This window comes from Rhinopithecus roxellana, chromosome 1 (assembly GCF_007565055.1).
Source record: "Rhinopithecus roxellana isolate Shanxi Qingling chromosome 1, ASM756505v1, whole genome shotgun sequence".
NCBI classification, from domain to species: domain Eukaryota; kingdom Metazoa; phylum Chordata; class Mammalia; order Primates; family Cercopithecidae; genus Rhinopithecus; species Rhinopithecus roxellana.
The window spans coordinates 72559154-72572284 of record NC_044549.1 but is presented as its reverse complement, the minus strand read 5'-3'; positions in this window follow the sequence as shown (position 1 = coordinate 72572284).

The following is a 13131-nucleotide window of genomic DNA, read 5'->3' as shown; positions in this document are numbered from 1 at the left end:
AGATTGTAGAATTGAAGGGAAAATAGCTCAGAAAGGCTGCTCATTCCTACATGTGTAATAGGCAAGGCTTGCAACTCTATTTCTTATTTTCTCAACACATTTATTGACAATCAGCTCTGTGCCAGGTACATGGTGGGGGCTAGAAATGTCTGGTTCCTCGTCTCAAGAGCTTGTAGTTGGTGGGGAGAAGACAAATGCTTGCAAACTGCATACCAAGCAGAAGCACAGGGTCCTCTGATAGCAACTAGTAGGAGATTTAGCCAGATTGAAGAGATTATAATTCAACTGAGGCCAGAAGGAAGAGGAAACTAATCAGTGAAAGAAGGAACAAAGTGCAGGCTGAGCAAAAAGGTGAGGGACTGTGGCCTAGAAGGGAAAGGTTGCATGGTGAAGGGAATAAGGGTTGTGCCAGGCTGGCCTTGTTCCGGATTATAGACTTCAGAATAACAGAAGACCATTGAAGAGTTCTAACAGGGCCTCTGGTGAGCTGTATGTGTGTTCAGGGAGGGAGTGGTGACCAGCTCAGGTTTAAGTTTGAGAAAGATGCCACACAGCACCATGGGAGAGCAGACTTGGAGAGAGGTGGAAAGAATCCAGTTAAGCACCGGGGCTGTCCAGGGCAGCAACTGTTACCATGAAAACTCTCCTGTACCATGCAGTTCTCATAGTTCAGACGTTCCCAAGCCCATGTTTACCTTCCTCTTACTAAAAGTGTTCATTTTATTTCCAACCTAAATCCTTCGGCTTCTCTTCCCTATACCTTAATTAATACATGCAGAATACTTTGTACCCAATTTCTTCTGTTAGATAAGGTCCATCATTTACTATTCTACTGGGTTTTCTACGGGTTTACAAATTCCCACCTCACTAGCCTTTTTTTTTTTTTCCAGGTCCTTGTTTCAAACTTAATCTTATTTTCATTTTTTTTTTTTTTGAAGTTGACCACATCTTTCTCAAGTTATAGAAGCCTGTCTATGTATTATCCATTCTTTGCTAGCCATTCCCCACTTTTGAGTGTGAAGAAAGGGACCACTCACTCCTGAGATACTCCATTTTTAAAAGCAGTGTTTTTATTTACAAAACAAACACATATTTACAATACGAACGCATATTTACAATCAAAGATTCAAGCATTTCAGGAAAGTATAAAAAGTGACATTCTTCCCTACACCTGTCAATCCCAATCCACAGAAATAACTGTTATTAGCAGCTTGATTTGTGCCATTTCTAGTCTTTTTCTACGTGTGTGTGTGTGTGTATATATATATAACTGTATGGGTATGTGTATGTATATAGAGTTTTTATGGAAAAATGGGCCATTAGCCCTTACTATGTTATGAACGGTTCCTTTATCTTACATATTGTGGGTATTTCTTCAAGTTAGGAGTATGTATGTATATATAGATATACACACACACATTAAAATAAAGCCTCTTATACCTCACTCATTCCCATTTTCTGTCCTTCTCTCTCCCCTACCCTTGGATTAGCTTCCTCACGGTTCTCTGCCTTTTCCCTATGCCACCTACAGATTCCTCTCCCTGTAGCAGGCAGAGCTCCTCTTTTAAAATGTCAAGTGAAAGGTCAAAGTCCTTAGAGTAGACTCTGAGGTCCTCTGGGATGGGGGACCTCTTTTCCTCTCTGGCATACTCCCAGCCTTAGGGGCTTTGCTCTAGCTGGTCCACTGCCTGGGACTGCTCTTTCCCCAGATATCCATGGCTGACTCCCTCTCTTTTTTCAAATCCTTGCTCAATTGTCATTCTTCACATGCATCCTACCCTGATCACCCTATTTAAAATTGCAAGTTGGTTCCCGCATTCTACTCTTTTCCCCACTGCGGCACTCAACACCTTCTAACATGCTGTGTAATCTGCGTGATTACTCATGGTCTTTTTTTTTTTTTTTTTTTTTTTTGAGGTGGAGTTTCACTCTTGTTGCCCAGGCTGGAGTGCAGTGGCACGATCTCAGCTCACCGCAACCTCCGCCTCCCAGGTTCAAGTGATTTTCCTGCCTCAGCCTCCCGAGTAGCTGGGATTACAGGCATGCACCACCACACCTGGCTAATTTTGTATTTGTAGTAGAGTCGGGGTTTCTCCATGTTGGTCAGGCTGGTCTCAAACTCCTGACCTTATGTGATCTGCCCGCTCAGCCTCCCAAGGTCTCTATTGTTTATCACCTGTCTCCTCTATAATCAGGACCAGCTTTGTGGACATGCAACCTGGGCAGTCACACAGGGCCTTGCACTTACAAGGGCCCTTTGCTTGATTTAATGCTCTGCTCTCGGTGGTCTTGAATTTTCAGTAATTTTTGAATAAGGACCCCCCACATTTTCAATTTGCACCAAGTCTTGCCAGTTATGTAGCTGGTCTGTTCTAGAATAAGTTTCTTCATTAAGTTTCATGAGGGCAAGAATCTTTGTTCTGAATCTGATGAATTCCAAGGTCCTGGAGTAGCGCCCAGTACATAGTTTGTATACTCAGTAAACAAAAGTATTGTGCTGTCTCTAAATAGCTACATATTCTAAAGTTGACCACAGTTTACTTAACCAATCCCCTATGGACATGCAGTTGTTCTTATAAAAACACGCTGCAGTGAACAACTTTATACTTTAAAACCTGGTACGGTTAAGTGGTTTGTTTAAATAGTTTTGAAGGGATAAACTGTGACTCCTAATCCTTCTTTGTTTCTGGTGACACCGATGTTACTGAGAATTTGCATTCTTTTATTGGGAGCAGCTGTTTTTAGCAAAGTGCTTGCAGTCTGTGGGACCTTTTCCCATCAGATGAGAGTTACCAGGCTCAGCAGAGTTGCTAAACCAATGGTTCGTACCTTGGGTGCACACTGGAATCACCTGGGGAGCTTGAAAAGCGCTGATGCCTGGGCCCACTTCCAGAGATTCTGATGTGGTTGGTCTGGGTGTAGCCAGGGTTTATAAAAGGCCCCAGGTGATTTTAATAGACAGCCATGCCCTTGTCCATCAGCTTTAACCCCATAGCCTGAGGGGGATTGAATGCATCTGCATTGCTTTCTCTTTTCTTCACAAGGTGTCTATGCTTGCCTTTTTAAGGTTGCAGTGATGAAGCAGCTCAAATAAAAGATGGTGTGAGATTATTTTCCCAAAGTAAACCAAAAAACTTTCCTACTTGTATAAAGTTATTAGCCAAATATAAACATAATGTACCTGTATATAGCAATTGTGAATTCTGTTTTACATTCCTGTCACCACTGAATTTATTCACTAATAAGGATAGGTGTTCTCAAGAACAGGTCAGAAACACCATCATTTAACCAAGATTAAGCTATCGTATTTTTTCACTTAAATTTTTTTAACTTAAATTTTTTTGAGAAATATTTTACGTTCTTATTTAAATAGAACGTGTGGTATGTTAAAACTTAATAAGAGAATATTGAATAGTTAACAATCAGCAGTCATGAAGAAGGAAAATTATTTCTAGTAAGTTCTTAGTTTCCAAAGTATGTATGATATCTCTGCCCCCATCTCTACCCACAACTAATTTTAGCAGGCAACTTTGGGGCTGAGAAATAATTGTGTTATGAGTGAACAAGTGGAATGTGACATTCCTATGACCAAAATAACATACAAACCTTAACATTTAGGGGAAAAATATTCTTGGGAAAATGCTACCGACAAAAAGTATCATTTACCTAGAAGCTCTAGTGTTAATGTAAGCAACTCTAGCATTGGTCCAGTCCAGTGACCCAGAAGGTACCACTGATATAACCAGCCCTAATTTGGGACCAAAGGAGAAATCAGGAGTACATTTGAAATAGTCATGAAATCTAGAACTAGATAGTATCCCTTTTTTATTGGCTGCGGAATGTGTCAAGGCTAGTGAAAATGTCATCTGTCTCTCCAACCCATCTATTTGACAGTCCTCCCTATAGCCACCCCTTCCAGGAGGAATTTTATGAGGCAGATTTTCCACTTATCCCTTGGAAATTATACCTTAGTTGACCTTAACTCACTCCATTGTCTTCTAAAAATATAAATCAGGTCAAAGCAGTTTGTTAACAAATATGTACTGAGTATTATTTTCCAGGCTTGATGCTGGGCACTCAGTGTCAATAAAACTGCAGCCTTCCTGAAGTTCAGAGTCTGCCAGGAAAGACAGACATTGAATAATTGAGTTAAATTGTGGTAAGAGCTATGGAGTGTATGTGGTGCCCTTGAGTGTCTACAATTGGAGTACTTAATCTGGATAGAAGAAAAAAAGGAGGCAAAAAGGAAGAGCTCTCTCCAAGGAGAAAGCAAGACCTGAGCAAAGGCCTCATGGCTAAGTGTGTGTGTTTTATTCCGGGAGTGGAGGGAAGGCCCATGAGACTAAAGATCTACCATAGCCACAGGGGAGAAATAGAAGCAAGAACTGAAATCTATCTGTGAACCTTAGGGAGAAAGACTGCCTATTCCCACTGAGGGAGAACGGAGAGACCAAAAAAGCTATTTAGAGGGGACCAAGTGACCCTCCCCATTGCTAAAATAAAAAGCAGTGAGAACAACCCACATTCAACATCTGGATCATCCTAAAACCTCTTAGAATTACCACAAACTATGTGAAAGGAAAATGATGTGCTGGTCTCCTTTTTACAAAGAAGCAAAGATTTTATTTATTCTTCCTACAAGAGCCAACAAGTGGGTTCCAGAGAACACATTTGGGCTGGGAGTGCCTTTGTTTCCAGTTGCTTTCTTTTAACTGGTCTTATTGGAAACTTGTAACAGGGGAACCATTTCCTGTAGATAGATGGGCAAAATTATTGTGCACTGTCACAGGCCCTGTGAAATCACCCCAGGAGTCTGGCTGATGATGTTTTCTCCCCTCAACCTATTTCAGTTTTATTTTTGAAATCTATTTCATGGGGGTTATTTTTATCACTTTGGTGTATTTTGCTGGATTGGTTTTGTTTCACTCTTTATTTTTATTAAAAATGTATTCCCTCTCTCTTCCTGGATTCCATTAAAATGGATGAGAAATTCCACAGGCGCATGCCTGTAAAATTAAAATGTCTCAATCTTTGTTCCTATTAATGAGCTTTACTTTGGATTTTGAGGAAACTGTTCTTTCTTCGTGCCCCTCCCCCACTATGTCATTGATGGTTACACTGAAACGGTGGGAAATGGTCTGGTCCATTTATAGACTTTAGACCATAAAGAAGTCCATATTCTCTACAATTTTATGCTACTTTCAGCAGGGGCCAGATGTGGGTGTCACCAAGAACATGATTCAGGCTTTGAGAAGACTAAGAAGAGGAGTTGAGACAAAAAGAAAAAGAAAAAACAAAACAAAAAAACCCTTAGTATTTTGTTTTACGATGCAAGTAATGCTTACTACATTAGTTTGGTTTTTTAAAAAGTCCAAATAGTGTGAGATAAAAACTCTTAACCACTCTCTTCCTCAATTCCCGTCTCTTCCCAGAGCTAACCACTGTTGCCATATTGGGACTCTCCTTCCAGACATGTCAGGATATCTGCTAATGCACAAAAGCATATGTGTATGTGTGTATGTTTTTTGTCTGTGGGGTTCTAAAATACAAGTGCGTAATAATGTACCTATTGTTCAGTGGTGTTTTCTCCCACTTAATTCATCTTTTGAATCTATGCCTTTTTTTTTTAACTGCTGAATAGTACAGTCATCCCTTGGTCTCCGTGGGGGACTGGTTCCGGGACCCTCTGCAGATACTAAAATCTAAAGATGCTCAAGTCCCTGATACAAAATGGTGTAGTATTTGCATATAACCTACATCCTCCCATTTACTTTAAATCATCTCTTAATTACTCGTAATACCTAATACAATATAAATGCTATGTAAATAGTTACACTGTATTATTTAGGGAATAATGACAATAAAAAGGTCTGTACATGTTCAGTAGACAATTTTTTTCTCAAACATTTTTGATCCACAAATGGTCGAATCCACAGATATGGAGGGCCACCTGTATTCTATAGTGTATTGGTCAGCTAGGGCTTCCATATCAGAATACTACAAAATGTGTGGCTTCAACAACAGAAATGGATTTTCTCACAGTTCTGGAGGCTGGAAGTCCAAGATCAAGGTGTTGGCAGGGTTGGTTTCTGGTGAGGGCCCACTTGCGACTTGCAGATGGCCACCTTCTCACTATGTCCTTATGTGGCCTTTTCTCTTTGTGCATACCCCTGGGGTCTCTTCCTCTTCTTGTAAAGACACCAGTCTTATCATATTATGGCCCCACCTGTATGACCTCACTTAACCTTAACTGCCTCCTTTAAAGGCCCTATTTCCAAATACAGTCACATTGGGGGTTACAGTTGCAACATATGAATTTGGGGGGTAATTTAGTATATAGCAGATAGTATATATCTCCTATACTTTAATACTTTGAACTTTGTCTGCCATGGGATAAATTCCTTTACATTTTTTCTTAGAAAGCTTAATATAGTATGATTTTGCCTCCTTGGTCTAAAAGTGATTAAGATTTCCTTTACCTCTGAGGGTAGGGGGAGGCAAGAGAGAGGAAATGGAGATGAGAAGGGATGCGGGGAGGGGGGCGAAGAGATTGATTATTTTTGAGGCTGATATCCAATTACGCATTCTCAATAGCCCACAGGGTTTTCAGCTGCTTCTCTGCCTGCTAAACTACAAAGTGGGAGAATTTGGCATTTGAGGATGCAAAGTTGGAGGAGGCAGGCAAGGCCAGAAATGTCCTGTGTGGGATGCAAGCCTTCCTTGAAAATTAGCATTGCCAGTGGGAAGCCTGGGAAGATTTAAAAAGCTCTGGTCCCCAGGCAGACACCCCCAGCTCTCTTTCCAGTCACTATGCAGACTGAGTTGTCTGGGTGAGTAGAGTAGCATCCAGTTACCAAAATTCAGCATTCACCATTTTGTGCATCTTTAAAGGACCGTCTGTGCTGGCTCACCCAAGTCCCCTTACGTCATGGGAAAATCTGAAATTCTTTTGGATGAGAGTAATGGCTCAGGTGGGAAAATCTGAAAATATTTGTTCATTTGGATCAGAGTAATGGCTCAGGGAAGACAAAAACTTTTTTTTTTTTTTTTTAAATAAATCTGCAGGGGCTCTCTGGATATGTGCAATACTAGAGAGAAATACTCTGACATCTTGTCTAAGCTAGTGGTTCTCAGGGGCAATTTTGTCCCCAGGGTACAGTTAGCAATATCTGCAGACATTTTCATTGTCACAACTTAGGGAAGAGGTTGGTGGGCTACTGGCATACAGTGGGTAGAGGCCAGGGATGCTGTTGAACACCCTACAATGCACAGGAAAGACTCCCACAATGAGGAATGATCCAGCCCTGTATTAGTCTGTTTTCACGCTGCTATGAAGAAATAACTGAGACTGAGTAATTTATAAAGAAAAGTGGTTTAACTGACTCACAGTTCCACATGGTTGGGGAGGTCTCAGGACACTTGTGATCATGGTGGAAGGCACCTCCTCACAGGGTGGCAGGAGAGAAAGAATGAGAGCTGAGCAAAGGAGGAAGCCCCTTATAAAATCATCAGATCTCACGAGAAAAGCATGGGAAAAACCATCCCCGTGATTCAGTTATCTCCACCCAGTCCCACCCTTGACACATGGGGATTATTACAATTCAAGGTGAGATTTGGGTGGGTTCACAGAGCCAACCATATGAAGCCCCAAGTGTCAACAGTGCCCAGGTTGAGAAACTCTGTTCTAAGCCAAATGATAGATTTTCTGGGGCCTTGCCATTGGGAGAATAATTTCAAAGACTGTTGACATCTTAATTTTGCGGAAGATGTAATTTTAGGTAAGTCTGCATCCCTCCAAAATTGCTGATTCGAATGCTTCTTTGAAACAGCGGGTGTCTCAGTAAACGATTTCCTTTTCTATGTTTCCGATGGCTGCTGAGGCAGTCTTCAATTTCTTAGTCATAACATACAGGATTCTTGGAGAGCAGTTTGTGAAATCCAAAGCCATTCTATGTTTGGTTACATTTTCAGTTACTTCTCACCATCAAGTGGCCTTATTTGAATTTCAGTCACCAACTAAAGCTTCACCTTGAATTTAATAATAATGCACACCTCACAAGGTGTTATGATGATTAATTAGTTAACTTTTGTAAGGTGCTTTGAAGGTAGGAAGTCCACTCTGAGTTCTATTATAATTAGGCAAATTAGGCAATTTTTAACCCTGAGTAGTGGCTTTGATCCTGCCTCCCCTCTCACATACCTGAGCAGTTCGGTGGGAGGAAGGATATTGGAATAAGTCGTCATGATTAGCAGTGGAAAAATGCAAACCTCATTTGTGATAGCTATTTTCAGGTTCTTTTAATGGTGAGATGAAGAGGAAAACATCCCAAGGGAAATTAATATCCCTTCGTAGTGATGGAAGACTTCAAGTTATTACTCCTGAAACCCCAACAGGTAAATTAGAGAAATGGTGTATTCTCTCACTCATAGATTGTTCATTCCTTCTGTCTCTTCCCCCTCTTTTCCTTCTTACTGCCCCTGCCCTTTTGCCAAGAGGAAAGCATGATTATGAGATTCTGCTGAAACTCTATCAAGTAAACCACAAGTTACATCCAGGAAATCTTCATTTTCTGTGTGACTTCTCTCTTTTAACTCCTCTAGGGTTTGCCTCCTTCTTCCTTTATAACCATCACCATTGTTATTGTCATCATCATCTTGTATTTGCACAGTCCTTTGCAGTTTGCAAAAAAAAAAAAAAAAAAGAAGAAGCCAAAAAGCACCTCCAATGTGCCAGGCACTGTTCTGGGACTCCATGTAATCTTCAGAACATCTATTAAGATGGGTACGATTACGTCCTGTTTACAGTTGCGATAACTGAGGTTCAGAGACTGCTATCAAGACCATGGTCACTGAGCTGGGAGGTGATGATGCTGGGAGTGCTTGTTCTAAAGTCGGCGTTGTATTCTTTCCGGAACCTCAAGCTAGAAGAAATTTCACAGCACCTTGTTTTTCATCTGACTTTCGTCCTCTTGGGAGTCTAGTAGGGAAGGTGGTATCTTCTCTGATTTTCAGATAAGGAAAAAGAGGAGTAAAAGGGTTTGCTTATGAATACCAAGTTAGCTGGTGCATCGCTCATACACGCCTCACCTCCTGCAATTTGGCTTCCACATCACCCCCTGGTGGCCCTCAGCCACCAAGACCACCTGTCCTAATAGACAAGTCCTCTCTTTCCTTTCTGCAGCCCTGGACACAGGGGACCACTGCCTCCTGGATTCTCTCCCCTTGGCTTTGACGTTTCCTTCCTCCCCCTGTGATGGGTACTCTCTCTTTGTTTTCTCCTGGTCCCTCTGCCCGCTTTATGCACTGATGGCTCCGCAAGAATCCCTCTTGGGCATTCTTTTCCACTTTGGTGATTTCATCTATTTCCATTGCTTAGATCAGTGGTTCTAAACTTTGCTGCATATTAGAATCACATGGGGGAGCTTTCAAACTTCCAGACTGCACCATAGACTAACCGAAAATATCTGATCATCAGTATTTTTGTTTTTTCCCCATATCTTTCCTGGTGATTTCAAAGTGCAATCAGGTGTGCAAACTAGCAGCTGAATAATCTTCTATATGTGACTCTCACATGTGCACTTCTAGCCCGGACCTCTTCCCTCAATACATGACCTATATCTCCATCTGCTTAGTCTGTCCCCTGGACACTTTAAAATCAGCACATCCAAAGAGTAGGGTTGTCAGATTTAGTGATTAAAAATACAGAGGGCTCTGTTACATTTGAATTTCAGATAAACAACAAATCATTTTTGAGGGTATGTCCCAAGTATTGCATGGTGCAGTCTGGAAGCTTAAAATCTCTCTCAGGTGATTCTAATCTGCAGCAAAGTTTAGGAACACTGATCTAATACATGGAAATAGGTGAAATGCTTTTAAGATAAGTATATCCCAAGTATTTCATGGGGGCATACTTACCCTAAAAAATGATTTGTTGTTTATCTGAAACTCAAATGCAGCTGGGCCTCCTGGATTGTATCTGGCAGCCCTCCCAAAGAGAAAATGACTTCTCTTGGAATTGCCTGTCTGCCTCTGCCTGGTAGCTCAGGGAAAAGCTTTACCATCCTCCCTATCAACCCAGTGGTGAACCTCGGAGCCTCCTTTAACCCATTTCTTTCTCACCCTCGCATACAATCAATCACCCACTCTTTTGACCATCCCTCTGCAATCCTGAAATGCTTTGCAAATCTTTCCCTATCACTTCCTTTGCCAATGCCACTGTCATTGCTGTAAGTCTGCCCTCCTCTCCCATCTCATTCTTTCGGGATTATGTTAAGTTTGCACCTGGATCCCTTTGCCTCTACACTTTCCTCTAACAATCCGATTTTCATGATTGGCCAAAATAACCTTTTAAAACCTATCTGATCATGGCACCCTTCCCCCATAAAAGCTTCCGATGGCCATTGATTGCTGAAAGACAGGGCAGCATGCTTTCTTTTTCCTCCTGGTCCCTCTGCCCACTTTATGCACTGATGGCTCCCCAGGAATCCCTCTTGGGGATTCTTTTCCACTTTGGTGATTTCCACTTTGGTGATTTCATCTATTTCCATTGCTTAGATCAGTGGTTCTAAACTTTGCTGCATATTAGAATCAGATAGGGGAGTAAAGAAAATGTGCCTCGCAGAATCAAACCCCAACTCACCCTAGATCCAGGCCTCCAGTCCTAGAGCATGGCCTGGCCCTTTCCTGCACCTTGGTTTCTGATTGGCCCAGATTACCTCACAAAATTCTGCCCATTCAAGGCCAGACAGGACAAAATAAAAAACAACAAAACCAAATCCACCTTGGAGTCACCCTTTTCTCTTTCTGATCTATTAGTAATTCCTGTGAACCCTTCCTTCCTTATAACTCTTTGCAGCTGCCCACCAGCTCGCTCCTTTCTCCCCACTAATGCTCTTTCAAGACTTTGGCATCTTGCGCCTGGACTCATGACGTAGCTTTCTGGTCGGTCTCACTGCTTCTATACTTGCCTCTTCCTCGTGTGGGCCTTTTTAAGCAGGTAAGATCTCATCACCTATGTGCCTATGTATGCCTTCCCTATTTTGTTACACCCACTCCCCTTGTTGGTATGACCAGCAACTGTTTCAGAACACACGGACTAGACCTCCATCCAATGGCCAGGATCTGAGCTTCACTGCCTGTGAGCTTTCTCTGGCTGGTGGAGCCAGCTCTCCTCATGCAGGCAGCAGGCTGGCAGTGCCCGGCAGCCCTCAACCCATGATCGACAAACCTTGGGTGGATAATCTGCACTGTTTCTCAGAGTTCCCCAGCAGGATTAAGTGCAGTTGCCCACAGGGATGATTTGCTTGTTAACACCATTCATTGGCTCCTTCTGTTCTTTCCATATTGACATTTACTGGGTTCACTTCCCAAATAAGCAATTTGCCCTCGAATCCTTGACTCAGAGCCTGCTGCTGGGGGCCCCCAAACTAAGACACTGGTAAACTGTTAGTAATCTTCTCAGTGTGTTAGATCATTCTCACAAACATGCCTGATGAGTGGGAGAACATACAAAATTGAAGGACTGTGCAGAATCAAGAAAGTTTGAATACATGACTTTTGATGATATCACAGGTTGACCTTCTCTTTTCCTCCTTCTTATTGAAAGCTGTTCCTAAAACTGGAGAGCATTCCTATTATAAGCTCTTTTGAGGTATACTTATGTGACTCCCAACAACCCCTTAAGTGCCTGCTTCACCCACAAAGGAGGGGTCCTGGGAACCTTGTTTATAATCTCTGACCCTGGTTATAGATGATTGAACCAGAGTGGACTTTATTTACTAAGCCGGGCAAATAAAGTCCAATCTCCCAGGGATACAGAGTGAGTTAGGACTTAAGACAGTTTAGCTCAATCCCAGCTGAGAAAAAACCTAGGAACAATGAGACAGCTATTTCCCATCACATAGTTATCACTACATGGGCTAAAGCTAGTTTGCAGAGAGAGAAATAAAGGAGGCAGAGATGAGAAGAGGCAAGTACTCTCTTGGTCCCTGGCTGCTTTCCAGCCCCTTCCTAAAGCTCAGCTGCATCTCTGTCCATGGCTTCTGAGAGACAACCTGTAACCTTGTGATGTGTTTTTATTTTCTTCCTCCTTTAAGAGCCTTAGCTAGCTCAAGTTGGTTTCTGTTACTTGCAGCCAAGGGGTTCTAATAAATACTGTTTCCATGGAGCTTGCTACAAAAGAAATGAGACATCTTTGATGTGATTTCCTGGTGGAAGACTTTGTCCAGACTACTCAGGTGGCCAACATTAAGCATCCAATGCCCAAGGGGGGCTGTCTGGAGGAAGGTGGGGAGCACAGTGCATTGTATTTTTGTTTCCCGACAGGCTTTTTTTAGTTTTTTTCTTCCTTTAATTTGACTATACAACTGTAGTATTTTGGTGCCATTTGGCTTCTTAAGATACCTCTGTTAAGACCCAACATTGTGACGTAGGCATATCCTATGGCAATCATCCTTAAAATTATAAAGCACTTATCTTAAGCATGGCTAAATATGGGAAAATGAGCAATGCCATCTTTCAGCTATTCAAAAAATTTAGTGTATTAAAACATAGGTTTTCAAAGAACCCATGTCAATCCGTTAATTCTCCAACCCTCCCTCTGCTTAAGTGGTATTCCTATCCTGAAAGCATGCCAGTAATGAGCTGGTGTTGGAGTGGTCATGGTGGTAGATTGGCTCCACCGATGATCCTAGTTAAGAGCTTCTCTGTATTCAATTCTTTTTGTCCTGAACTTTTATAGTCTTGTTTCAATACAATTCTGGGCTAACCTTGTGACTTAACTGTAATCAAATGCGTGGAAAATGAGATCATGACTGTTCTGGGTCTAAGTCTCAAAAGGTCTTATACACTTCACTTGCTGTTTGACACAGTTGGTCTTGCTCACTCTTGGACTCCAACCATGCCATGAGAACGATCCCTGGATAGTGTGCTGGGGCATGAGAGACCATGTGGAGCAGGACCAAGTCATTCTAGTCAAGGCTGTCTGAAACAAGCAAGCCCTACCCAACCTACCAGTTTGCTGCAGACAGTTGGGCAAGCCCAGTCAAGATTAGCAAACCAGGCCAGATTAATCCAGGTGATCCATAGACTTTGGATAAATGGTTGTTGTTTTGGACTACAAAGTTTTGGGGT